Source organism: Leishmania donovani, chromosome 18, assembly GCF_000227135.1.
Source record: "Leishmania donovani BPK282A1 complete genome, chromosome 18".
In the NCBI taxonomy this organism is placed as follows: Eukaryota; Euglenozoa; class Kinetoplastea; order Trypanosomatida; family Trypanosomatidae; genus Leishmania; species Leishmania donovani.
The window spans coordinates 601953-602568 of record NC_018245.1 but is presented as its reverse complement, the minus strand read 5'-3'; positions in this window follow the sequence as shown (position 1 = coordinate 602568).

Here is a 616-nt window from a genome sequence, read left to right as displayed (position 1 = left end):
GTGTGTGTGTGTGTGTGTGTGTGTGTGTGTCTGCGAAATGAGTCGAAAGACTAGAAACGAGGAAATAAAGAGGAGGAGCACAAGGAAGCGCACGAGAGAGACACACCGGTGGGAGAGAGGGAAGAAGAGGAAAGGAAGGGAAGGCGGTAAGGCGGAGGGTGGGGGAGGGGACAGCACCAGCTGCCTCGCCCACATCTGTCCTGCCGAAACCCTCTCACTCTGACGCCCTTCCTCCCCTCCCTCGATCCCCTTTCCCCGACAACCCGGATGTGTGCCCTTGGATGTGTTTGTTTGCTTTCTTGCCCGGCCGCTCACTTCTTCACCAGCTTAGAGCCGACCGGCTGGCGCGTCGTGGTGGCTTTCTTCGCCGGCGCCTTCTTCTTGGAAACCGTCTTGGTGGAGATCTTCTTGGCGATGGCCTCCTTCTTCGACTGCTTGCTCTTCTTCTTATTCGCAGTGCGCTTATGCGAGAGCTTCATCTTGCTGTGCTCCTTGAGCGCCTGCTTGACGATGCGTCTCACTCTGACGCCCTTCCTCCCCTCCCTCGATCCCCTTTCCCCGACAACCCGGATGTGTGCCCTTGGATGTGTTTGTTTGCTTTCTTGCCCGGCCGCTC